Source organism: Leuresthes tenuis, unplaced genomic scaffold, assembly GCF_036924035.1.
Source record: "Leuresthes tenuis unplaced genomic scaffold, fLeuTen1.0.hap1 SCAF_10, whole genome shotgun sequence".
In the NCBI taxonomy this organism is placed as follows: domain Eukaryota; kingdom Metazoa; phylum Chordata; class Actinopteri; order Atheriniformes; family Atherinopsidae; genus Leuresthes; species Leuresthes tenuis.
In genome coordinates, this window is record NW_027325364.1 from 10,724,157 (window position 1) to 10,751,593 (window position 27,437).

Below are 27,437 nucleotides of genomic sequence, written 5' to 3' on the forward strand. Positions count from 1 at the left end.
GGAAAAAGACGCCGGTTTGAGCTTACTATAACGGTCAAAGGTTGTAATGACTCGGTAAGTCTTTGGCACTCGTTTGTGAATGACCTTATCGCAGTACAGTATCACTCCGTTTGCCCGAATCAAGGTCTGTGCAATTCCTGTAAAATCCTTAAACGGTTACTCATTATTTCCAGTATCTCAACTACAGCAATTTGAAATGTATTTGCGAACTTCTCCCTTCTTACACACGTGGTATCCTCGGGGTTATCGGCACACAGAGCGGATACAGAGGACCAGAACGCTGCACGGCGGGAGGCTTTGCTGCCTTTTTATCGATATATGAAAAGCTTGCTGGAAAGGATATTGACCGCACTAACTAGCCGCACTTTGATCATAAGAAATTGCTTTCCAGATGACAACACATTAAGGATGAGAACATTTTTAAGAGGGGAAAAAATCATCAAAATTGCCTTAAAATAAAGCCTGCCTCTCGCACCTGCCAGGTGTTTACTTTCCGGATGAGATGGAGATGAAGAAAAGTGAACCCCCCCCACAGGTCCACAGTCTTGATAAATAAAAGAATGCCAACGGTCTATTACCAAAACACAGAGGAGATAAAATGATGATCAGAAGAAAATTGAAAACGTGGAGCTGGAGTTGCATCTAAAAATCTTAAATCTTCAAAAAAAAAACTCGACCACATTTCACTCTAAATTTCAACAACTTGCTTTACATACTTGACTTAACTTGGTTATTGGTATATCACTACTTTGCCTTAATTACATTTGTTACTACAATAAACAATTTTCCCTTCCACTTTCATCACGCGCTCTGCTTGCGAGCTTTTGGGTGTTGGGTGAAAGGGATTCTTACAGTTAAACTGTCATTTAAAGCAAACATGAAGGCGAACAAGTAATCTCTCAAATGTTTTTCTAAATTTAATAGTAGATCATCTTACTAACATCAACACGAAAAGAACTCAGAACTGCAGAATAACAAAAACGACGAGTGGAAAGCAGGTGGAAATAATAAGTATATTTAAAAAAAACGTTAACTGATAGAAAAGTTTGGTTCTAGGCCCGAAGACCAACTCGATTAGAGAAATCTGAGCAAACTGAATTGTAAAGGGATGACAATGCAGCAGCATAATCGGAAAGTGGGAAAAGCTGAGGATACATTTTAAACCAAGCCACGGTGAAAAGTCTTGTTCATTCGATTCAACAATAATAATAACAATGATGATAAATAATAATTACAATGATAATAATTTTCGTTCAAATGAATGATTAGATATTTGGTTAACTGCAATTATTATTATCATGATTATAATTATTATTATCATTATTGTTATTATTCTAATTATTACTTTTATTCCCCATCTGTAAAACAAGTTCGAGATATTTATGTTTATTCCTAAAACAAACAGCAGCCTTGAAATGCTGAAATGACATTAAAGTCGAGTTGAAATCCAACCGTGCAGGCAGGAGGGATCAGGCAGAGGACCGTGAGTGATGTGGGGAGAAATTTTCCCAAATGCCACCTGATGTCGGAAATATTTCCACCTGCTGTCGACAGCACGGATGAGGCGGCCGGCGCGAGGCGGCACGAAACCCAGTCAAACCTAATCAAATTAAAAGGGACCGAGTTCATGGACGACACCGGAGAGAGGAGGCTCAACACGTTGGCCTGAGAGACTTCACGCACTCAAAACACAGACAGGAAACACTGTCTGAGGCCACGAGGAGAAGCAGAGAGTGTATGTGGATCTAAGAAATATATATACACAGACAAAATTACTTTAAATAATGTCAATCAAATGTATTTACTTCACCCAGCTCAGAGTAATTATAATCCCTTTTAATGTCAACAATAATAATGATGATTATAATAATAAATAGTTACGTCAATCAATTTCGTCCCAAATGTAATTTCAAGACATAAACAGCAGTAAAAAAAAAAAAAAAAAAACTGTAAACCTAATTTCTCTGTCACGCACAAACTCCCACGCGCGAGCACTCGCTTCGAAACTTTTTGGAGGCAGGCTGATGATGTTGCGTAAAGTTGTCTGAGAATAACTGACGCCAAAAACAAAAACGAAACAAAATAAATAAATAAATTAATAAAGTATAAAAAAAAAAAAAAACACCGGTTGGGGTTAGGGTGGATCCATTGATCGATCTCTTAATCTGCAATAGTTACATGCATGTATTGATTTACAAACACTGTTTATCTGGAAATATACTGGCACAAATAATTGATGAAGTACACCCACGGCGCGCATAAATATGCATCAAAGTTGTAAGGGAGCAAACACCTAAAAAAGGAGAGAGAAAAACATATCAGGGAGAAACTAGCAATATCAAATAAAGATTATTCCAAATATATATATTTTTTTCAGGCTTGACTCCGCACTGTATTGATGCGCCCACTTCTGAAACAAACTCCCAGGCGAGTCTGGAAACACACAAATAAGCGGCTTCACTCCTGCTGGAGTAAACTTCAGCATTTTCCTTTGGTGAACACATGACTGATGGTCAAAGAGAGCCCAACATTTCTGGCTGCTTAGTTGATTTATTTATTTTATTTTGCTGTTTTTTTTTTATTTTTTTATTTTAGAAAGGACAAGGGAACAGCGTTTTATAGAGCTGGGGGTGCAAAACTTGGAAAAACGTTGAAAAATGTTCACGTTTACGGCTCAGACATTCTTTCAAACTCAGCACGTCGAAGGTGGCCGTTTGAACTTGAAACGGACTCCAGTTTAAGGTCGAGAAATAAACAAAAATGATCCATGTATTAACTATCTATCAAACTAATTTAAAGACAAGGTATGTGCGTGCAAAAACGTGCCAGAGAAGGGTGGCACAAAAAAGAAAACAGTCATATTTAACGTTTGACACAAACACACGCGTGTGACATATTTGCGAAGGTAAATCAAACAGGCCCACTCACACAAACACACACATACATGAACCAGAGGGAGGGAGAGTGAGATAAGCGCCGGCTAAGGTCTCGCGCAGCTCGCCGCGTGAATGGCTGTTTAATTGACTGATTGATACGGCGGCGTGGAGGTGAGAGCTGGACGCCTTAACAAATAGAGACATTTAAAGGCTAATCCGGGCCAACGTAGACAGCTGAACGTACAGCCGAGCCTTTCACACCTGCTCACGACAAGCCCGACTATTAAGCACCATCCCAGTGCGTGTGTGTGTGCGTTTGTGTGCGTGTGCAAAACACGCGAGTAGCACTTCAACTTTCACAATTTTTCCCAAAACACAAAAGCGGCAAAAAAAAGGAGCCTGCATGCGCAAATACGCACGCTCCAACTTTTTGTTGCAAGATTACACAGTAGTCCTCAAACTCAACGCAACTCAGGCACCACAACAGGTCTGATAAGGAAAAGAATCATTACAATAACATTTCACGAGTATACTCAGGAAAGCACAACAGTCACAACTTTCTCTTCTTCTTTTTTTCCACGCGAAAAAGCAATAACAGCCGGTTCCGAATTAAGTTTTAAAAAATCGCGTACAATAAATAAAATGTGCAAATAAGACAACGTACCTCCAGTCTTATTTTTTCGGAAGTAGTGTTCTCACCGGCCGAAGTGCTGCCAGTCAATCCACAAGCATTCAGTCCGACGGCGCACCGAGGCAGCGACCGGAGAGGCAGCTCTACTACCAACCTGAACCCGGGGAGGAGAGCAGAGGGAGGGGGAGGAGGGAGGGAGGAAGGAGCGAGGGGAAGTGCGCATCTCTCTCTCTCTCTCCTTCTCTCTTTCTCTCCCTTTCTCCGTGATTGTGTGCGTGCGCGCGCGCGTGTGTGTAAGTAGTTAATTAGTAAATCCCCATTCGCTTTGCCTCGGGTCGGTTTGTTCTCCCCGGTCGACAAGCCGAGAGGAAAGAGAATTTGAAGTAGGATTCGACCCGTTTCCGCTCCTGTGTCTCATATATGAGGTTTGTGAGCGTGTGTGAGCGTGCGATGCACAGTTTTGTGTTTGTGACTGTGCGTTTTCTCTTCCAGGGCTCTCTTGCTTCCACAAGAGGAGCGCCTCTATGGCGTCTCCCCTCCATGCACCGAAGAGCACACCAAGCAAATGCAGCCCTAACGCCAAAAGTTGCTCGCATTGAATCGCTCACCAGTTCACCAAACGAGCAATACAAATGGGCACTTCGAGAAGTTTGAAGTGCCAAACAGGGATTCTTGTGCAGGACTGTCTTTTCTATGACATTAAAACCCTCAGCTATAATCACTGAGAGTTTCTATAATATTATCTTATTTGAGGATGAATATAAAAGAAACCTAACTGTGGAGCTACTTTGCTGGTTTTAGAGGCTCATCAAGAAGGAATGTCAATACATTCCATGCAGCAAATCCCCCATGACAACTGTCTTCAACACAACTCAAGACTTCCATCAACCGTCTGCATGAAAAAAACATGCAAAGCAGAGCAGAGCCCCAGCTCTCGTGCCAGTAAATCGACTCCACCTTTAACAGACTTTAATTATTTAATTGATTCCCAATCAGCAACTTAATAATCAATTAAGTAAACCAATGAGACTCACTTGAGCGCAGAGAGCCACAATCTATGACAAGGGAATCAGGAGAAAAGAGGTGGAGAGGAGAACAGAGATCGAAGGTTGCGAGAAGGAGGCTGACGCTGGAGGGAGGAACGGGATGCTGTGCTCTCTGCTGGGCGCCTTGTCGAAGCTGACTCTGGAGTAGGGTCCCAGTTTTGTATTGTCAACATTTTATGCAACCACAGCTAAAGGGTCAAAGAAAGAATGACCACTTGGTAAAGGCATCTCAAGATTTTTTGTCTTCTCATTTTTCAGTGTCGGTCAGGAATATTGTGCAAGTTTGACAGGCTGGTTGGTTGGTTGGTGATATTTTAGCATAAATACTAAATCCCTGAGTATCCGCTGTCGTGAATGTCACCGTCTGCTGGATGGACAAACTGTTACATCTGAGGGCATCATTTTGTGCTCTGAGAACAGTGATGATGTTTCCACTACAGACATAAACTTTGATCACGCAGACAAGGAAAAGATTCAGCATTAGCCTTTTGTTGATGGCTTGTGTTAGTCATACACAAACAATATGACCCAAAACAGCTTGAGGGCAGAAGCCGGGAGTAAATGGAGCATTACCACTAAGACTACTATTTCACGGCCACGGTCACAGCCACTGCCATTTAGAAATCACGGCATATTCACATAGCAACCCCACGCACCTCTTTATCGCCCTCTAGTGTCAGCTCTTCATCCCAGCCTTCCGTCACTGCTTGTGCCTGAGTTGTTGAATCCATCTGTCTTAAATCCTTGCCCCGATTTTTGGCTTTAGGTGCAAAGCTGCACCTAGAGTGTATTTGCTTATGTGCAAAGCTGTTTTTTCCCCTTTTCTTTATGTATGTCAGCCTTGAGTGTTAGCGTGTGTGTGTGTTGTGAGCGGGTAATATCAGACACTCACACACTCAGCAGATGAAAGCTTTGCCAATACTCTGAATCCCCTGAGGGTCGTGGCAATATTGACGCGACTACTGGTGTGTGTGTGCTGCTGGTGCATGTCAGTATTTGTACATTTCTGCGGTGTTTGTTGCATTCGTACATGTCACCTTTAAAATCTAAAAGGGCAAAAGCACATACAGACACACTGAAACATGCCAGTAACCTCTAACCAACTGATCTAGGACCAGCTTTTTTTCCCCTGCTGATCTTTGCTCAGCAGCTGGAGCGTCTGAGCCTCTGACACCTGGGAGGTATATGTGACAGAGTGGGCAGGCGCTGGAAGAGGATGAAAAACTGACCTATCACATCCCCATTGACTGAGTTAATTAATATAAGTAGAGCAGGGGATTCTTAGCTCACTTTTCACTGTATGGATTTACTGTCTCTTCACATTTGGTATGTTTTATGTCTATTCAATGCAAACTCAATGTGTTCCGTCCTGCGGCACGACCATGACAGCTAATTTTGGGATGTGAGGTGTTTTGATGGGACGGATTTTAATTGCGGCACAACGCAGGGCCTTGGTATGACTGACTGATATAAAATCTAACGTGATGGATGTCACATTGCAGCAGAGAGAACCATTAAAAGGATCAAATTATTTATTATTTCAGCTCGAGTCTACAACATACTTGTTTCACTGCATTCTTTAGAGCAAATACAACAAAATCTTTGAGAAGATTCAAGGAGATCGAGTTGCTACTGAAATGAGAAACAGACGGAGGCAGGACAAGGAATTTCTCATATACTCTTAAATACTCTCTTCTTCTTTGAGGGTAGAGGATAAGAAAGAGGAGTGTGAGTGTCTGTGTGTGTGTTGGGGAGATTGTGGTGGTGGTGGTGGTGGGGTGGGGGGGCTGACACAAGCAGGACAGACAGGAAGACAGACAGTAGAAGGTGGGAAATGGAGAGAAAAGGAAGGGAAAGAGAGCAAGAAAGAGCTCCACTGCCTAGTCTTAATCTGAGCTGTTCTGATCAATAGCCCATTTCCCATTGTTGCCAGAGCTGTTCGATCGCTACACCACGGAATTAACACACCCACTTTAATCTAGGGGGAGAGGAGCGAGGGGAGAGAGAGGAGGGGGAAGGGAAAGGGAAAGGAGGAAAGAAGGGGGTTAAGGGGGTGAGTGGGGAGCAGCTGTGGAGGCATTCTCAAATGAAATCAAATCTAATTGTTATCACTGTAGCCGCTGCACTTATTACTACCACTGTTCCAATTACCCAAAGACCATATAGCTCTTTTTTTTCTCCTTCCCATACCTTGCGTCAAGAGGTGTAAACTGGACGTAAATAATCCGAATTAGTGTTTATTTGTTTCATTTTGCCAGGTGTAGATTGGATTGTGCTGGGATTGTTGATGGTGTGGAAAGCTTGGCTCATTCGTCAGTAACAGGACTGGGGTCGGTGGTCAGGTGTATGGTGGCTGATGCACTCTAATATCTGCGTGTTTCAGTTCAAATCAGTTGCTATAAAGGTGGTTCCAATAGGGTTTCATGACACAAGGCCAGGCTAAAAAATATAAAAAACCTTGGATTTAACCAAGTAAATAATCTTGGGTTTTCTTTCAGTTGGTCAGGTCTGGGTTCAGCAACGTTGTGCCCAAAAAAATTGTCTTAGCTGACCACTTGAGTACATTAAATTACTAGGTTTTCTTCACCACTATATGTTTTTCTTGTTTTTTTTTTCCCCCAACTGTAGGGGTATTTTCCAAGACCATAATGCCAGGAGTTATTGGTCTTACATTGTCAAATAGTGTGAGCAGGATACACTGTTTTCACCCAACTGGGAATCTTTGGGATATGCTGGAGAAGCCTTTATTTATGTTACATTTTCTCATCATCAATGCAAGATCCTTGTGAAAAATCAATGCAATACTGGATCGGGAATGCTGTCACGTTGCATAAGTTTATCTAAACAATTCAACAGCGAAATCATGTCGTAACCACAGCTAAAAGGTGTCCAACCTTTTTTTTTCTTGCCCAGACAGTGTATTATGCTGTTAAATGACAACAACGTGTTGAGAATCGCCTTTTGTCTCTTTTGATTGCACCAATACGCCATTTTTGTGAATAAAGCCTCTCAGATTAAGATGCGTGGAAACCTAAAAACCAACACACACATTACAAATATTTGGGATGCAGTAGCTTGTAGAAGACAATGTAGAGACCTTCATCTTCAGTGCAACTTACATTACTTTTTATACCTCAGACTTGCTCCAAGTACCCTTTATATGTTTTCTCACATACACTTGTATGAAGTTAGTTTTGGTTTATGCAGTCACAGACTGAACAGTGTCTTAACTGTGTGTTTGCAGATTTGTAATTAAGTAACAATAAAAATGTCTCTTTCCAAAATTAAGTTTTGGTTATTCAAAATAGATTAGATTTAACTGAACATATGGACAGATTTTATTCCAATATTCATTTTCTGTGGATTATCCAAAGCACCTCAAACTGGAAGAACTCTTTTAGGTTTTTAACCGTGCCGCCAGTGCTGCTCTATGAACGAAAATGTTAAACCAGTATATTATTTCAGTTTAGACTGAAATACTTTTAACACTTCTTGGACAGATTTGTTGAGAAATCTTGAAAGTGCAATTAACAGACTTTTTTCCTTTAAACATCGAGTTTATATGTGTCAGTTTGAGTAAATAGTTAGTGATCCTGTATGGATCCCCATAAAATTTGTGAACTGGAATTCCCTTCAATTTGGTTAAAATATTGGTGCAAAATTACCACTTGTTGATTTGCTTTACCTTTGGTGTAATGTGTACTTTGTGTCTGAAATGCATTTTTATCCTTAGTTAAATGTAAAAATGTTATAAGCAAACACTGTAAGTGCCAAAATGGAAATTCCACTTATCTCCACTGTACTATGTATAGGACGAGGTCCTTTTAGAGACTTATATCTGATTAAAGGAATTTACGGATATTGGCATAACAGTAGTCACACAAAAGCAACACCTGAGTTAATGTTTGTTACTTTTTTAACATTTCCATGAACTGACCTTTTCAAGATCTGAAAAATAAATGCATTAAATTTGTCATGGCTGAAAAAAAAAATCGCAAACATCCATCTGGGGTGCAATTCTTTTTATACTTTTGTTTTTCTTGATGGACTTCAGAGCACCGTGGTGCGCACAGTGATTACAGGTTGCCACAATGAATGAAATGTAATCAGTTTAGTGAATAATCGTGTTTTCTCATCATATGGAGTGCAGGCAGCCCATTGAAAATCCATCGGTCACAGAGGCTACAAGGACCAACATTATTCCTGTGCAATCTTCAAACACGATGGGATGTATATGGTATTTGTCTAAGGGAGATACATGAGATGCAATTTAAAAGTACAAAATGGAAGATTGTTAACTCAAAAATAGTTTAAAATGTTTTTGTTTTATTATTATTTTAAAAAGATCAGAATGTGAAGAAAAACAGATACAAAGTTATATCAAAGATGCCTTTACTTTATGAAGCTGAGACATCTCCTGAAGTTAGCATGCTAACCAGCTAGCAGCAGCCGGTACCTTCAAAGAACACGAGTTTGCACCCCAAGATGCGATTAAGGCTTCAATTAAGCAGTTTGCTTCTTTTATGCAGTCAATAATTCCATCCTCTTGTCAATCATGTTGCAGTGCAGTTAGTCAATGAATGAAATGATAAATGCAAAGAGATGGTCGAAGGCCTTGGCAAGCTGCCACTGAACAGCAGGAGGGATGGGAGACGAGCTGGGTGACTTGCACAGACCACTGCATTCTCGTTGTACTTCATCTTCCTCCCATATTGCTTAAAATGCCACTTCCCCCTGACACTGGAAACAAGTGACGGGAAGGAGCACGGGCCTGGTCCCCGACAGCAGCAAGCTTCCAGCAGATCATGATTTATGTTTTTTGGAGAATTTCTCTGCTACCGTGGTGTCTGCTTTAGCTTCTACACCAATTGAAGTACCTTCAGATTCATGATTAAAACATAAACATCTTTACTTGTATCATGTCGAAAGTGGCCTTTGCATCTCAGGGGTATTTTACAGAATAAAACAAAGAGCCATTTTACCTCCACCTCTACACTTTACATCAATAAGATTCACTGGTACTTTTTGAGCTGCTGTGGTTAAAGAAACCCAAGTGAGAGTCTTTTCCTCTTTCACAACAACACATCCCTAGATTTATTCCTCCATACTCAAGTGAACACTTGCGCTTTCTCAGTACAAACACTTGAGTTTAGCTGCTGTGAACTGTAGTCTACAGCTTTAGGTGTCGCCAGTGGAATCTTTGCTTGCCACTCTCCTCTGAGACAGCTTGAAGGGAAAACACAGCAGCGAAGCTCTTCCCTGCCACCCGAGGCTACCACCCAACTTTCCTTCAATCCCCTCTACTTATTGTAGTCCTTTTGAAGTCATTTCATAACAGAGCAATTTTCTCGTTAGCGTTTGGCTTTAATTGTGGGTAATTAAGCGTGCTCAAGCAGTATAGAGAGCTCTGTTCGGAGGACTGGGGGGAAATTAGCTGTAGTTCAGCTGTGAAATATGGGGTTAAGTGGGAGACGGGGAGGGGAAAGGAGAGAGCCGAGGGGGTCAGTGATTCCAAAACAGAGTTCACGCAGTCTAAAGGGAGAGCTGCTTTGGATGTAGTGGAAGATGGGGAAGATGGTTAAAAAAAAGGGAATATAAATAGGTGGTTTTAGACACAATTCAAAGAGACGTTCTACGGAGTTGAAGAGGGCTCTTCGTAGAGTTCAAGAAACAAAATTAAGATTTGGAAAACAAAGGCAATAGCAACAAGTGGACACTCGGGAACTCATGAGCTGACTCTTGTGGGTCATAACACATGTCATAGCACAGAAAATTGCATTGTGCAGAAAGTTTGACTTGGAGCACCCAGCATTATTACTGTACACATAAAATGGGTATTATTGTAAATGTAGAACACGTAAAAGGTATTTATTGACCATGAAATCAGCTGAAATGATGATTTTCTCTGTTTGTTTGTGTGTTTGTTTAACTTGAGTCTAAGTGATTGTCGGCGTTCTGGCCTTTTTTTCAGTGAAAGTGCATTTCACCAATTGCCTCCTCTGAATCAACAATGTGTGTACACAAAACCCTGGGGTGGCACTATCTGTCACCAAGTGGATTATGGACTTCACACAGATCGACGCTTGATGAAATGAGCCACCTTACCCTTTGCATCCGTTAATGCTTTTATTTTAACCCCATAACAGCTATAAACGTCGATGTGGTCATAAAGCGGATGAGGAATGATTGGAGCCATTGACTGTACTGTCAAATGCTCAGTGCATGGGGACTAACTCTGCAAGGCCCTTTATGAGTGCTTCATCCCCCCTGTGGAACCATCCCCACTGACTATAATGAACCTGTTAAATCCTCTATAAATATTGGCCCCCGTGCTTAGTGATCGTTTGAATACCTTGGAAATAGACCACCGTTTGCAAACAAGTGACTGGGCGTTGGAGGTGGTGAAGCTAATACCTAATCAATGCATGGACACTCCCTTGCAGTGGACCCGCTCAGAGACTTGATTCATACGGTGGCTGCGGATGTAATGTTGTTTAGAATAAGCACAAAGCAACCATATCGACGAACACATTAACAGCGTCAATAGGAAAAATTCTTTCTGAAAGATGTGAAAACTGCAGGGGTACCGGGCTGGCGGTAAAGTATATATCAACCCTGAGGGGAACTTAACATCATCAGGCCAGTTCTGCTGAGGAATTCAGATGCAAGTTTTTGGCAGAGTCACCCTGCTCTTGTCTATGTATCGTTGGACAAAAGTGAGATATTTCCCATGATGTTGGGACATATTAATGTTTGTGTAGTGTTGTGCAGAATACTGAATTTTAATGCTGAAGTCAGTTATCTGAAAAAGAACAAGTATGTTTACTAATATATATAATATATATATACGTGATTATATATCATTATATATCAGTGGCTTTGACAAAACTGTAGTATTTCACATCCTGAGAATGAGAGCATTTTGTCTTGACACAATCTAGTCAACTTGGATGTATACATTTATGCAAACACTACCAATATTGTCAAAACGGTCACACACACACACACACACACACACACACACACACACTCAAACTAAGTTCATACAAACACACATACATAAACAATCTGCTGTTACTCTGTGCAGTTACACAACATGCAGCTATTTATTTATCTATTTCCCCCTTCATAATTTCAGTTTTTATTTACCTGATTAATTACAGGTACTATGCCTTTAATTCTATTTCTGTGGTGCACTGTCCTGCACAAGTTTTAATCTTAGTTCAAATTCTAGTCCTTATTCATCTATCTAAGTCTAATTATGTCTTTTCAAGTAGATATTATGTCTATTACTGCACAATGAGATAGGAGAAACACAGTTTTGTTCCGCTGTGCACCCCTTTTATGGTTTGAATGACAATAAAGTGTTATTTGACTTGAATTTTTTTAAGAATACAATCGCTGTGCAGAAGCAAAATTAAAAGGCATTAAAATGATAAGGTATAACGTAAGGAAATGCTTTATCGGGACACTAATCAGTGGCTTTGTCGTGAAGCAGCTGATCAATAGCATCCCTGCATGTCCATTGACACAGATGTGAATGCATTTGACAATTCACCTCAGTTTTTATAATGCAAAGTCTTGGCCAAAGTAACGCAAGTGGAAATGGATAAAAATACACCAAAAGAGAAACTGCATCTGTCTACACGCTTAGGTTTGACTGGAGGCTATGTGAAATAAATATATATATATATATATATATATATATATAAATATATATATATGAGAATTGGGAGGTATGGTGCCCAATTTAGATTCAGCACGGTTAGTACTTTTCAAATAATTTGCTGCAATTTATTTACCAAGTATTTACCAAATATCATTTAACAACAGTAGCTGTGTTGTGCTCTCATCACTTCACAAAGCACATTGGATTTTGAGGCATCTATGGGATATTTTTGACCTTGTGTGACATGAACTTGAAATCAATAAAGAGGTCATGCTGACACTATCTAGAGGGGTTTTCTGGACACCTTGAACATCAGAGGAGGACCCATGTGCAAGAAAGAGTTTGATAAGCAAAACAGAGGTTAGATTATATTCATAGTGAGCATTAATAGAACATTTGATCAGTAGCGACAAATCTAAGAATCTTGTTTTCCTTCATGAAATGTACAAACATAGATTTGAACTCAGAATCACAATCTGGTGTAAACGTTATTATTGTAAAACTGCCAATAGCAAGCTTTGTCATCTAAAAACAACAACCTGCTTCAAGATGGTGTGCATAAGCAGTGATGGAGCTGATGCGACCGTGGCCTCTTCTGCACATTCACTTGTTTTGTAACTGAAATTAACACTTCATAAAGGCTGGAAACATTATAAAAGAACAAGCACTGGGTAAGTTCTCAAAATCAGTCCACAATCCTCAAAGCAACAGCTCTGGAGTGTACATCAGTGGGACATCAAAGATAAGAGTCTCACTTCTCTGCTCTCAGTATTTGGGAAGTAGTTCTTCATAATCATAAAGACTGAGTAGACCACCCCAGGCCACAACAATGATGTTGAGACCTTGAATTGAATGAAATTCTCTTTTATCAGCATTCGCATGTTAGAATTGAAGATGTTTGATGCAAGGTCAGGGATATCTAAACAGTCAATGTGATGTAGTAGTCATCCACAGTCTAAAAGAATGAGTAACATAGGCATGCTGCAATATTCTTGTGGTTTAATACCAGCTTTTAGGACAAAGTTTTCAGTTGGGTCTGTTTTTTCTTGTAGCCTAAAAAATATTGTATCAGACTATATCTGTCTGGTTCTGGACACTTTTATGTTTAAAGGTGATTAAACTTTACAACTAGCCAATTTGTTGTGCATGTGTGTACGTTTCCAAGGGTGCCCACACTTGTAGATTTCGCATTGGACAACGTTCTGAACATCCTCAATTCCCAAGTTTGTCTTCCACTTGCCCGGCAGCTCTTCTGCATTCCATCTTAAATCTATCATCAACCCCTCTACTAAACGTCCCTGAAGCAGTTGGATATAAGAGACAAATGTAAAACGTGTCCACAAAAAAGCAAATATTGTTCAGATATTGTTGCGGGTCTACTTAGAGGAAATCATGTTGGGTATTGAGAGCTATTCGACAACTCTGGGGCACAAGCGTACAGTCTCCATCAATCAATTTCTGAGGGAGGTGCGCATGTTTCCGTCTCACCAAAGTGCATCGTGTTTCTCATGAGACTAATTTCTGGCGGCTTTCTCAATAATTAATGTCATCTGTCTGTAACAGAATAAGAAAGTAAGACGCTTACCTTCACCGATGCACCTTCATTGACTTGTCCAGCAGCTCCTGCTCGGGTTGTTGGGAATCCTGTCGACGTGCGCAGAAGACTGATGGTAATCGTTGAATTTAAGAGATCGGACAGCGCATCCTTTCATCTTGCATTAAACTGCATTGGGGAACAGTTAGATTGACATGATATGTGACTGGCAGTGTGAGTGAATAGCGACCGCGGGGCGACTGGAAAAAAACCCACAATAAATTGAGTGAGACGAGAAAGCGCGCAGGACTACAGCGAGAGAAGAAAAGTTATCCTCGGAGCAGCAAAAAGTTGACAAGAAAAAAAAGGGCTCCGCTGCAACCCGGCACTGTCCAAAACTGCTTTGATATAGTTTACGCGAGCAATGCGGTCAATGCATGAAAAAGAAAGCAAGGAGAAGCGGTCAGAGGTGCGAGGGGAGAGAGCGCGAAGGGGAGCGATCCGGGCGCACGGGGAGGGATGAGAGGATAAGAAAGCAGCGAGAGGGGGAGGCAAGAGAGAATGTGCTGTGGCTGAACCTCCACCTCACATCAGCCCGACTGCATTTAAGTTTCTATCAGCTTCAGACTGTGTTATCCACTTGTTCATGTGGATGTGAGGCGGGGAATTGACCTGCACAATGAAGAGACCACACAAGGAAAATATATGTAGACGGGCGGTGGCCAGAGAGCGGATCGATCGGTTTATAATTTTGTCCGAAGTCGAAGGAAAATAAAGTTCATGGAGGAATGAAATTTGAAAACAGATGGCGAATCCCGTCGCCCCTAAATAAGATTCGATCTTCGGGAATGGAGTGTAGATAATATTTGGTTGGACGTTTGATGAAAATGACGGATTTTTCATTTTGGACAGGTGGGGGTAGATGGAGTGCAGTGGGAGTAGGGTGGGGGCAGCGCGGAGGTGATAGTGGGTGGATATGATGTGTCGGGGGGTAGAAACTAAACTTGGAAGAGGAGGATACAGTGCCCCCCCCCCCCCCCCCCTTTAGACTCACCCAAGGATCCCATCCCCTTTCTCCATTTGTCCCCAGTGCGCACACAAGATCTCCACACCTCCCTTTACTTTCCTCCATCCCTCCCCGCAAAGAGGGGCTGTAGGTGAAGGGAGGAAAAGGAGAGAAAACAAGAATACCAAATAAATGAGAAATTTTCGTACAGGCCCCGCTTCCGTGCGTTCCATGCTAGCAATAACAATTAAATATCGACCGCTTTCCCGGCCGGAGAGAACCTGAGATACCCAGAGACTGCCAAGTACCGAGACCCCCCCTCCACTCCCCTCAATTTCTCCCCATCTTCCACATATGCACTCACTCACTCCCTGATTCTCCTCCTTTTCTCGTCATCCCCTCCCTATATACCTCTTTTCCTTCTAATCCAAGTCCATCAGACCAATCTCTTCTAATTTGGTGTATCTCATTTCTCTTGATTCCATCCCACAGCCCATTTCAGCTCCACTTTTATCATTGCTGATTTGGGGTGGCCTCTCGGACACACTCCCATTTTCTGTCAATACAAGAGGACTTCCTCACACCATGCATGTTAGTTTATCAAAATCAATTATGGGATTGAGATTCACTCCATTTGCCTCGAAGATGTTAGAGCAAAATAGAGGGAAACTTCAACTTCAGCTTCACCTTGACACTGGAGTTGTCACTTTTAGCATATTTGAAGACAACATGCTGATGAAGATGCTTATCGACTTAGAATTGTGTTATTGAAATATAATCTGGTTAAAATGAGCACCAATCTGGCAAAGGTATGTAAAAAAGTTTTACAGACAGATCACAACCAACCAATACAATGAAATCTACATAAGACTGTTACTGTCTTGGCTGTTGGTGGTTGACTGGATGAGTTTATGTGACTTTGTTACTGTTTCTTGCACTGGACTCTGGTTTTCTTTTAGCAGCCAAACCCCTAAGGCTCAATGTTCAGTATAAAATGCTATCATTTTTTGGAACAAAAGCAACATAAAAACATTGCACAGGCAAGTGAATACCAACCAAACTGAACACATGAACATGGATGATTTTTAAGGATGAGTTGCTAAACTTCTTGAGATGGTCCATCCTTTTATGGAACAACATGGCTTACTTTGTGGCAATATTTTATAGTACATGGATACATATTCGTGTAGTTCTATTGCCAAGCCTTTAAGGTCATTGTAAAATTGCGTTTTTTGACATCTAATGTGATTTCTCTGGGTGGTGAGAGATTGTAACTTCTCAGCATTTATCTCAAACCCTGTATGGATTCTTCTGCAATATGATTACCTATAATCTAGTGCTCTATATCCAACAGGGAGCAATAGGGGTTTCACATTTTAGACCAAAAGACAAACAGGTTGGCTCCATTCCTCTCAAACAACCTCTTTTTTTTTTGTTGATTGACAGGTCTCTGGATTTATGCAGCTCGTGACAAGACTGCCAGAGAAGTGGCATTATGTTGGACTTATCAGTCCTGAGCACGTCAACTTTCCAAACGAACTGCACAACTATAAAAAGTTTCTCCATCATTGTCGTTGTGTCTTCTCCCACTCCTCTTTATATTTTTTTTCCGCCTCAGAACTTCTCTCTGCTCGCACCCAAACCATTCAATTTCTATTTATCTGACCCCCCCTCCTCCTCCTTGACTACGCACACACCCTCCACTCCTCTAGCTCTACCACCCCGCCACCCAATACCTCCTCTCAGCCTTCCTCATCCTCCTTCTCATCTCTCCTTTTTCACACCTCTCCGCATCTCCTCGTTGGCTATTAAAACCCATTCTTCCCCTGTTGTCGCCCTAATTCTCCACCCCGCCGTATTTTTCCCTTTCCTTATACTTCCCTCCACCTCGTTATCTCCCCCCATTTGACTTTAATTAGTTAATGCATTAATTATCTACGCCCCAATACCTGCACCATTAACATACCCCCTCCTCCCTGTGGTTCCCTCTCTGCCTCACCTCGAGGCCTCTGGGCTGGAGATGCTGCACGGACACTGAAGTGCAACCGTGCGCACACACAACTGGTCTCTCCCTGTTTCTTTTTTTCATTTTTTTTTTACCCCATGCCTCTTTTCACTCTATTTCTCGCTCTTCCACTCTTTGCCCCCTACCTATACCCCCCCCCCCCCCCCCCCCCCCCAAGTCATCTCTCTCCCCCCGTCTATCTTTCCTCTGCCCCCCTATAGCCCACTCTCCTCTTTTTCTCTCTGTGTCTTGCAGTCGCCTCTGCCGGCTGGTCTCTCTCCCCGGCGACGGAATTATGAAAAATGCGCCCATCGACAGAGCGCCTCAGCTTCGATTAGCCGAGATGGGACATGACAGGCCGCGATCAATACTTATACCGTCCTATAACGTGTCAACTAATGAATCAATCTCGGCTAAATTTTCCATTTTTCAAAAGCCGACGCGAGAGACTGGAATATCCTCTTTTGTAAAGATATTATTATCGATTTCGTCGGCAATTTGACATCGGGGGTAGTTAATTCCACTCTAGAATAAAATTGAAAACACTTGAGATTGAAGTGAGAGAGGGAGTGAGCGAGGGGAGAGGAGAGGAGGGAGGCAAGGGCAGGCAGGAGGGGAGGGGGAGGCGGCTGTTGACTTGATAAAAGAGAATGGGAAGATAGAAGGAAGGGGAAAAGGGGGTAGGAAGAAGAGATACTACTACCGGTGTTGTAGAGACAATGCATCTACCTATCTATCTATCTATCTATCTATCTATCTATCTATCTATCTATCTATCTATCTATCTATCTATCTATCTATCTATCTATCTATCTATCTATCTATCTATCTATCTATCTATCTATCTATCTGCAGACTTTTACAATCCTAGTAAATCCAGTCTAACCACCTTACAATAAAACCAGTAACATACATTGGAAGTTTATCTTTCTCTATTTTGTGTCAAAGGTGCTGAAATAACAGCAGTCATTTCTGATGCTGTTTCCTGTTATTTTGTCCATGTTTCAGTTTAGATACGACACATGTGAAAGACTGAAAATAAGTTGTTTTTTTGCACATTTCAAATCATTTTCATGTGCTCAACAAGAGCTTTTTTTTCATTCAAGTAATAGACCCTGTGGTCACTAGCCTGTTGAAATGATAAGTGAGATGCTCATGTGACGTGTGTTCAGTCTGTAAAGTAAAATGAAGTTAAACATGCATTATGAATAAAAGATCGTACAAACAAACTTTAAGTTAAAATCATCATCTGCGTGCACTTGTGCATGCATAAATGTGTGTGTGTGAGTAAGCAGAGACACGAGTGAGGCAAAGAGTCAGCATGTGTGTCAGAGTGAAATATAGATGGAGGAGGCCGGTTTGTGTGAGGGTCAGCGAGGTGCAGTGTAACTGTCGACAATCACAGCCTTATTTACCTGTCAAAAACACTATCATCCCACACAGCCACAGCCAAGCAATTTCTCCTGTCTCTTCCTCCCTCCTCTCCCTCTTTCTCTTCCTCTGTCCCTCTCTCTCCACCTCCAATTACAACCCAGAGGGCTATTTCTCGCCAGCACAAAAAGACCCCCCCCCCCCCCCCCCCCCACAAGCCCTCTCTCTCCTTTCCGATAGCCCCTTTTCTCTCCCCATCGTTCCCACCCTTCTGTCTCTTTTTCCCCCCACTTTCCCCTGTTCTTTTCCTCAGCTGAGAGCTGCAGAGTGGAAATGAACAAGCTGTAAACACACACCACTTATCACAGTGTATGCTGTTGTGTATTTGTTGGCCAAGGCTGGAGAGGTGAGGGCTGTGGTATATGAGGCCAGATGTGTCGGCTACCTTACCAGACCAACAGACGTGAAATAAAGATGCACCACAGGTTGAAAGGCAGTTTGATCAGTGCACTGTCAGGCACTCACTACACCCTTTTGCTCTATAACTGCAACAGCAAAAACGGGGACAGATTCAGAGTATGTTGAATTTGTATCCATTTTTAACCTAACACAGTGTGCCATCCATTGTTTTACACTTTTTGTGAGACTCTGCAGTATGTCCCCAGAGAATAAACCTTCCAATATTCTACATTCTTCTTCTAGTACTAACATTCCAAATAACAGACCATAATATATCGTTAAACGTCCACAAATGTATCAAACAACAAGTGCTGACTTTAAAGCCCAAAGCGAATGGTCTAAAAACTATTAAAAACATAGAATAGAAAACAGCGTTCTTATTTTCCATTTTAAAATTCCAGAAGTTTCCAGATTTCCAGATCTAAATTTATTTATTTTTTTACATCCAAGTACGAATATGTAGATGCTTAATGAACTAGTTTAAAACACAATTGTTAGCGTGTTATATTCTGACCAAATATTATCTAACTAAATATTTGCCAGTAGATCGTCAATCTAGATACAAAAATCATGCAACCATAAATCTTTCTACAACATCAAGTTCATTTTAATTCTCCTTTTCCCACACTGTGGTAAGTTTTTGCCAGCTCCCTGCTCCAAACAACATAAGAAAAAAGACAGAAGAATAAAGATGGATGTTTCCTCCTGGTCAAAAAAAATAAATCAGGCAAACGTGAAAGTACATTAAAGCCAGTGTGAGTGAGCCTGATTATATTTCTTACTCATTCTCCTAGCTCATAAACAAGTTTATGGTTTCAACAACAGTTTCCCTTCATCTTCAAAGCAACACATACTGATTCTGTATTTGGTCTTATTTCAGGTAAAACAGATTAAAACAGTTCTATATGCTTTGGGGCTGAGAAGCTGCAAATTCATAGTGAATGGTCTGTCCAAAGACCCATCCACATGCACAGGTGCTGTGGACAATGTAAAAACCTTAAAATTTGTGGGTAACCCGTTGTATAACCTGTTCTAACATTTGGGCCACAAACATCTACAGCAGTCATACAGCTGTGCGGGTGTACATAGTTACTGAGGGTTCTTATTAACTCAAAACTTGTAATTAGAAAAAAACAAACAAAATGGTGACAGCTACAATTCCAAACTTAAAGCTTGAAATTGTTAAAAAAAAAAAAAAAAGTTGGCATAATTCTTTTGTATATATTCTCGGTCAGAAGGAATCTGGTTGGTTATTTATATAGTTTTTTTTTATCTTTTAGAAAACAAAGCAGAAACTCTCATCTGGAAACTAAAATGTTTTCCCATACTGTCTATTTTCCCCATACTTATACAGACCTGGAAAATACATCCATACTGCATAGTAGAGTCAAAAACTGCATAGGAATGCTGTTCACTGGCTGGTTTATCTTTAAAAACAATTTTTTATTTTAAGTCAGATGCATCTCCGATTGAAAAGCAAGTTGTGAAGTATTGCAACATGGAACAAGGTATTATATTTCTTGATTAAGTATGAAACAGAATATCGCCAGCTTATCACACTTACTAGAATGAGAAACATCTGGATTGGTAAAAGAGATCTGGATTCACACTGTAAGCACACATTCAGTGCGACAAGTGGTTACAGATATGTATGTATGTGTGGTGCGCATACGTTTGTTAATGGCATGGCATTGCACAGCAGATGTAAACTTTGATTTGAGAAAAGTGGATTTTTTAAGTTAATTATCCATGGTTGTGGAAGTAATTATGATTTCATAAAAGAACATAACCAGCAGATATGCTGGCCAACTGTATGGCACACAGTGAAAGAATGGAACAGCTGTTCTGCTGCCTGACAGAAAAGCCATTCAGGAATTTTGCTGATACACGACAGATGTGGCAGATACTTGGGTGGCCTTTTATTTCCTGAACAGAGGCTTGAAGCCCGTGACTGGAACATACACATGTACACGTGCACAAAGAAAGACACACACACACATAGACTGATAGAGGTGCCGTCTGTCTTCCTGACTAGCTCTGTGAAAAGGCCATCTGACAAAGCCATTAACAGGGTGGTGTAATGCCTGTGTCTGTAGAGAGCCGAGCGACACAAAAAGACATTTATGGGCACTGCCATGACAAGAGAAGCGCTGTGACATCTGACTGACTGACTTACTGACTAACTGGTCAGCATGTGGGCTGACAGATAAAGGCAGACAGACACCAACACCAGCGACTCAAGTGATGGAGACAAGTGACAGTTCAAGGATCATGTTGGAGAGAGGGAAGATTCACATGTTCCACGAGGCTCCCTGATATCTGGACATGGGAATGTGCCAACATAACATCACCAACTTTGACAGTTAACCACTAAGTTTTTCAAAATGTTGCACTGCTGGGGTCAAATCTGAGCGTAGAAGGTCTTTTTTGTGCATCTTCATTACCAGTAAGAGTGGCACTTCGCTGAAAATTATTGGGAATTCAGAGGTTATTTTAGGAGTCTGGCTCCTACTGGATGCACTGATATAAAGAGGGAGAGCTGGAGAGAGTTACTAACAGTGGGACAAAAAGAAAATCTGAACAGAAATGTCAAGTAGGAGCCAGAGACAAAGCAGGGGACCATGAGAGCAAGAGAAGAGAATGATGTTGGATTCAGTGTGTGTGTTGTAGTGTGTAGAGCCAGGGCAGCAGGCAGAGGCAGCTAAGCAGAACCAGCCAGCCCTCACAAACCAATCAGGCCTTCATTAGGCTGGGCGGGAGGGATCGATGGCCAGCCCGCATCAATTAAACAGCACCCGCACCGCACTATATATACACACATACCTTTTCTATACACTACCATCACCACCACATGTACACACCTTTCACACACACATGCACATTTATTAGGATACAGCAACACATTTGCACATATATAGCACCCAAACACGTAAAAACATCTTTTTCATACCAATGATTTGTAGTTTTTTCATTGTCAGATGAATGTCAAAATACTGCTCGTATGCTACTTATATACTCAATGCACTCAAGTATTTTTAAACATTTTTCTAATTCAACTTTTTTCAAACCAATTCAGTGCAATCATTATTTTCCACTAGTTCTTCTTCAAAGTCACCTTATGTTAAATAAAGTCTCAGAAATACTCCCTCCATAAAAATATAGAAAGAATACTTAGGTTTTATGTGTATTTATAAAGAGCACACTTTCAACTTTCCAGTCTGCAGTTGCACTGTAACCTGCCCATTCGCCCTTTCATCCCCGACTTGCTCTCACAACATCGATAACACCCAATTACACATAAGCTCACACATGGTGGGTCCTGAAAACACACAATTACACGCGCTCCGGACACACTTTTTATTAACACTCAATTACACATGTGCATAAATCACTGCCGAACTGTGCACCCCTAAAGCTGGAGACTGCCATGTGAGGGACGGATCATTTTCTGTTGCCACTGCTGTCACAAAAGGGCACAAATCATTCAGAGAAAAACCCAGTGGACAGAAGGCTGCAGACACAAATGGACCGACAAAGAGCTTATTCCAAATACAGTGTTGGTCTTTTTACGCTATTTGTTTGGCGGTAAATGAAAATCAAAGATTCCCTCTCATTAAAATAAGCAAGACGCATGTTAAATCACCCTCTGTGGTGCATCAAATTCCCCACTATCTTCTGCCTTGGGGGACTGGGAGACTTCTGTTTTAACTATGATTAAATTCAAAGATATGGAGGTCAGGTGAAAAGAGAATGAAAAGAGTCTTTCTGACTCACTAACTGCTTTCCGAGGTATTTAAATGCAACAATATGATAAAGTATATTGTTTGACATAACACTGCAAGGACCACATATCTGATTTAGACCATATTTAGTCAACACTTCCAGGCTGTAGAATCAGAAAGATTAGATATACGTGTTGCAATATATGATGTTTAATGTGAAGAATGTTGACTGTCACAATATCTGCTTTTTTCTTTTTTTAACACAATTAATGTGGCCAAAAGCATTCAAGATAACAATATTATTGCGATATCAATAGAAAACTTGATAACCAATGTAATGCTATCAGACAATGGCAGTTGTATCTTTATTTTAGTCTTCTTTTCATGGTAGTGAATAGAATCTTAAAACAGGAATTATGGAACTTAAAAAAACGTCCAAAAAAGCTATTTGAATTCGATCATGTTTTGATTTGATATCATATCACGATTATCGTTGATATTGGTATATCGCAACACTCTCAGCTGAGACACAACCAACCAGACTTCACAAAAAAACACTAAGATTCAAAACACCTGTAAATCAAACGTGTTTGCTCAGATTTGTTAAGTGCTCCAACTTGTTTAGCTATGTGTATGTGTATCATCCCGCCAATTTTGACCTCAATTGTGTTAGGAAATACAATCTGAACATGACAAAGGGTAATTTGATAACCTGAATATTGTTTGATCCAAGTGAGTTTCATAACTCATTCCAGAATCGTGAAATACAATGCAATGCAAGACAGGCTTTAAGATCAATATCTATGTTCTCAAATTCACCATGGGCAGTCATAATGTCGTATCTTTTTTTCCCGAATTCTTAAATAATACTCTGTATTTCACTTTAAGTTTACCATCCCATGTGCTCAAAAAGCCACCCGCGGCTAAAGTGTGTTGCAGCCATGAAAAAGATAATGAATAGCTACCAACATATGAGTATTAGCACCAAGATTTGAATTTGGAGACAAGAATGTTGTAAAGTCCTAGTGCCTCTTCCGTAACCCGTGGACTGACATAAGTAGCGAAAACAGCGGGGCGAAAATATTCAACTCTAAAATAAATGTGTCTGTATTGGACGATTACCGGGCCACGCTTCCTGAGCCCCGCACGTCACCTGCTCACTGTGGCATTGACACGTCAGTCTCCCGCGGCTAACGCAATGTGACAGTGTTGAGATTATAATATCTGGCCCGCATTACCGGGCATTAACGCCATTACCGCGCCCCGCCCGCTCAGGTGGGCCACGCCGGGACCGAGAAGGAGATCAGGAAATTGAGGGAAGGCGGTGTGGAGAAGGAGGGAGGATGACGATGAGATGGATGAATTTGAGAAAATGGGAGACGCAGTTTAGATTCAGCAAAAGAGCTTCGCAGCGGTGGGGAGAAGGTATCTGAAAATCAAATGGGGAAGATATGGCATTTCGGGGAGGATGCGTTCAAGGAGGAACTGTGGTGTATTGTGTAGGTGACAAGTAAGCTATTTATTGAATAATGATGATGAAATCTGCCATCCACATTACCAGAGTACATAAGTTTGAGAATATGTATGTGTGTGTGTGCTATGACAGAGGAGGTGCTGCTTTGTGGTATAATAACAAAGAAAAGGGGTAAAGGGGGGCAGTCCAATTGGATAAAGCTATTTTAATAATGAACAGCTGAACAAGCACCATCACTTCACATGATTTAATATTTACACCATGCCACGCCTGGTTTCATATTGCTTTTCCAGAGCCTTCATTTGTTTCACCCAAAGAAAACACTTCTATTCCACAGCCTTGTTCTTTTAATTAAAGAAATTAATAAATAAGAATAAATTAATGTGGCTTGCTCGCCTCCTCCTGTACCCCTCAGAACAGTGGCAAGCAGCATCGCCTGCCTCCCTGCTTTCTCGTCTGCATGGGATGTATTTGTGTGCCATAATTAACGCTTAATAAGTAAGTGATTCATTATGATTAGCATGTGGATTCGCCGTAATGGCCCCTCTCTGTGCTAGCAATCAACCTCACTCTGTTTATCCACACAAACCGCCCCCCTGATCCATCTCCGTCTGCACCCCCCCGACGTATCCGCCACCGTGCTCCATTCTTCTGGTTCTGATGCTGGGCCATTTGTTGGGCTGCTGGTGGAGGTCCCTATCAATCTGAGTGTCATTAAGCAAGATGAGGAGGAGGAAGGGGCCCCAGTGTCATCAAAAAGTGAGGACTGTCAGTAGACAAGAGGATCACTCATTTTTGTGATGGAGTTTGGAGGTGATAGAATCATTTGTGTAAGAAGGAATTGATGTATTTGCCATGCACAATAATAAGTTGGTGCAAACACAACTTCGTGTATCAAGAGATCACTCGTTATCTCTCATCAAAAGAGGAATGCTGGCACAAACCCCAAGAATGAATGAGATTAATTCCTTCACCCCTTAATTTTTTTGGGGTGAGGTCTGTTGGGGGAGTTCTCCATTACTGTGCCTCTTGTAATGTGATGACAACTAATTTAGCTGAAGTCTCTTGGGGCAGTTTGTGTGCTGTTTTGAATTCATTTTTATTCCCATGGTGGAGGTTTTTAATACACAAGTGGTGGAGAAATCTGAGAAGTAATGGGATGACACTCGAGGCCTTTCCTGGTGGATCAAGTAAAAACATTGCAACAAACGGTTTTGGAGTCAAGTAACTTCAAGCATGGAATATGATCTAAAGTCTTAAGTGCTGCTAGTAACTTGTTGCTAGTCATTCCCCATTCCCATGCTACATTGCTTGTAAGAGTAAGAGTGAGAAAGTGTCATATGCTCAAGCTTCACACAATGCGTTTACCAATCCCAAAGACAGAATTGATCACTCATGTTCACAGGATGGCTGAACAGAATGCCATTTGAATTAGTTAAACAATTCACTCATTTGTATGCATAAAAAAAAGAAATATTTGTATGAAGTGTAAAATAGGTCACATCTAGAGCATCTGTGACTGTTCTTCTCTGCTGTATTTTCGCTATATGCATCTCGTCATAATGGTTGGACTCTGTCAATAATTTTTTTCACCCAATTCAACATGCAGACTAGGCACAGCGTCTGCTAGTGAGAGAGCCCACTCTGGCAGAAGAGGCGACCGAAGGAAAACGGCTACCTTAGCATGTCACACATAATCTCTTCTCATTTGGCATCTTCAGGTCTCCAAAACAAGCAACTTTTTCAAAACAGCAAGAAACTGAAGACTAAGTGATAATCATGACCCCAGAGAGACCAGCTCAGTATAACGTTCATGAAAAACACAAAGCACATCCTGCTACGATCACAATTTTAGTCCATTCATTTATTCTATCTATGTAGTTTTCCAGTTTCCCTTATTGTATATGTGATACCGCCCCCTTCTGAACTGGCGACTTATGTCTTTTGTCCACTGTCTAGGCTGGCAGCTGGATGTGGTCTTTTTGGCTTGCAGAGGTCAAAGTTTATGGGCAGTGTTTTCCTGGGTCCTCAGTTTAGGAGACAGTCCTCTCATGAAAACAACAGATCTGATTGTTTCAACAACACAATCTCATCACTACAGAGTCACAAAGTCTGTCTGTGGTAGAAGTTATGGCGATACTCTGGTTTCAAGCCCTGTTCCCATTCAGTTACTAGGTGTCAACATGGGTTTCCTTTACCAGCGACTTTAAAAAAGATAAGCAAAATAAACTAGGCGTAGATAGATATTTTTAGTGATTAAAGCAATCTTAACCGCAGCGGTGTCAGATCAATGTTATTTCTTTTACAAAGCTGAATTGACAACTTTTTGAAATAGGTATCAAATCTGTATTTTTTCTCAGGATGACTGTTACAACAGAGCAATAAGGAAGCCTCAATGCTTTCGGAGACCCCACTAAAAATATTTATACATCACACCTTTTTTTTGTTTGTGAATATATACACACAGTGATTAACTGTCCATCCATACACAGATGTACACACATACAGCCATTAACAGCCCCAAAGCCAACTACCTGATATCTACCTGAGGGTCCACTCAGTGAGCTTTCTCACCAACAACTTCACTTGACAATGGCTTGTTGAGCCATTTTGTAGCCTTTAAGAAAGCTTAGCACTTTCCCCCCCAGCCGTCTCCCCCCCACCCACACCTCCTAGAATGTTCATTGCCCAGAAAATAATTTCTCTAGTCATTTCAGCGCCTTTGTGAGCGGCAATCAATTTCTCTTCTCTTCATGATGGTCCCGCGTGTGGGCACAGAAGTTTGACCTTCTCTAAAAGATCTATCAATTTATCCGTCCATCCTGCAACCTATCCATTAATGTTTTCATCTTCCACTGTTGTTTTTTTCCCCCTTTTTTCTGCTTGCTGACTGTTGGGTGGTAAAGTGGCTTTAAGCTCATGTGCTCATCAACACCTAGTGGGTGTCTGGTTTGTGCAATTATTGCACAATGTTGGACCCGGACTGAAATCAGCCATTGGAGAAAATGATGGTCATTTTGACTGAGGAGAATATGCACTTGAGACAAAGGGAAGGGAAGACTATTTTGGAGCGTGGTGACGTTGGCGAACCCTGGGAGGGGACAGGGTCGGGCCAGGGCTAAATGACACATCACATTACCAGTGATGTTACACATTACCAGGTCAGCCAATTTCTTCCAATCTGCCTCCAGCATCTTATGTGGCAACAGTCCTGTTAAAAAAAAATAACATTTATATGTCAGCCTTTCTGTGTCCTTCTCTTCTTGTGCTCATGAATTAATCTGATGTGTTTTAAAAATGAACACGTTAGGATGAAGCTGAGCTGCCACGCACACACACAAAACTATCAGACTTTAATAATGTTAATCTTTAAGTCAGTTGAAGCAAGAGTATCTCAGTGGAATTGTTTGCATTTCTTCTCGCTGAGCACACACTTCAGCTCAGAAATACTGATGAAATCATCAATAGATTTATATAATAAATGTGCGTATGATGTGGTTCCTCTGAGAGAGACGCCAACATATGAAGCTTGTAAAGTGTCTGAGCGGGGTCATGAAGCCAGGAATTAGAACCAATCTAGGAAATAGTGATGACTGCCTCTTGTTTTCCTGTCTGGAACAAAATATAAAAAAACAACACCAAAC

At 41.2% G+C, this 27,437-nt stretch overlaps 1 protein-coding gene across 1 annotated transcript in view; it reads left to right on the top strand.

Moving 5' to 3' along the window:
* Positions 1-27,437, top strand: part of LOC140316197 (trypsin-1-like) — a 309,543-nt gene that overhangs the window by 170,067 nt on the left and 112,039 nt on the right. The window lies entirely within an intron of this gene.